This window comes from Pundamilia nyererei, unplaced genomic scaffold, assembly GCF_000239375.1.
Source record: "Pundamilia nyererei isolate P.nyererei 1_Seehausen unplaced genomic scaffold, PunNye1.0 scaffold01358, whole genome shotgun sequence".
Taxonomy (NCBI): Eukaryota; Metazoa; Chordata; class Actinopteri; order Cichliformes; family Cichlidae; genus Pundamilia; species Pundamilia nyererei.
Genome location: NW_005188759.1, coordinates 10,762 through 11,186, shown reverse-complemented (window position 1 = coordinate 11,186; position 425 = coordinate 10,762).

Genomic DNA, 425 nt, shown 5'->3' with positions numbered 1-425 from the left:
TTGAGGGCTCCTCCTGTGTGGACGACGGTGAGGCCACAGGTCGCTGCAGCATGACGTCACCGTAGAAACACCATGGTAACAAGACCTGCGAGACAACCACAGCATCACTGCTTCATTCTCTACCTCCTCATTTCCTTTTCTGCCTCCTTCTTTGTATGTTTTTATGTACTTCTGAATCTTCAACTTCTCGTTCCCTTATCCACCATCTCATTTCCTTTTCTACCTCCTTATCTCCTTCGTTTTCCCTCCAACTACATTCTTGTTTCCTTTTCGTTCCTGCCCTTCTCTCCTAATTCCTTCTCTATATCTAGTTTCTTTTCCGCTTCCTTATTTCCTTTTCTATTTTCTTGTTTGCTTCTTTATCTCCACATTTCCTTCTGAGACTCCTTCCTTTCTGCTCTGACTTCTCATTTCCTTAACTGTCC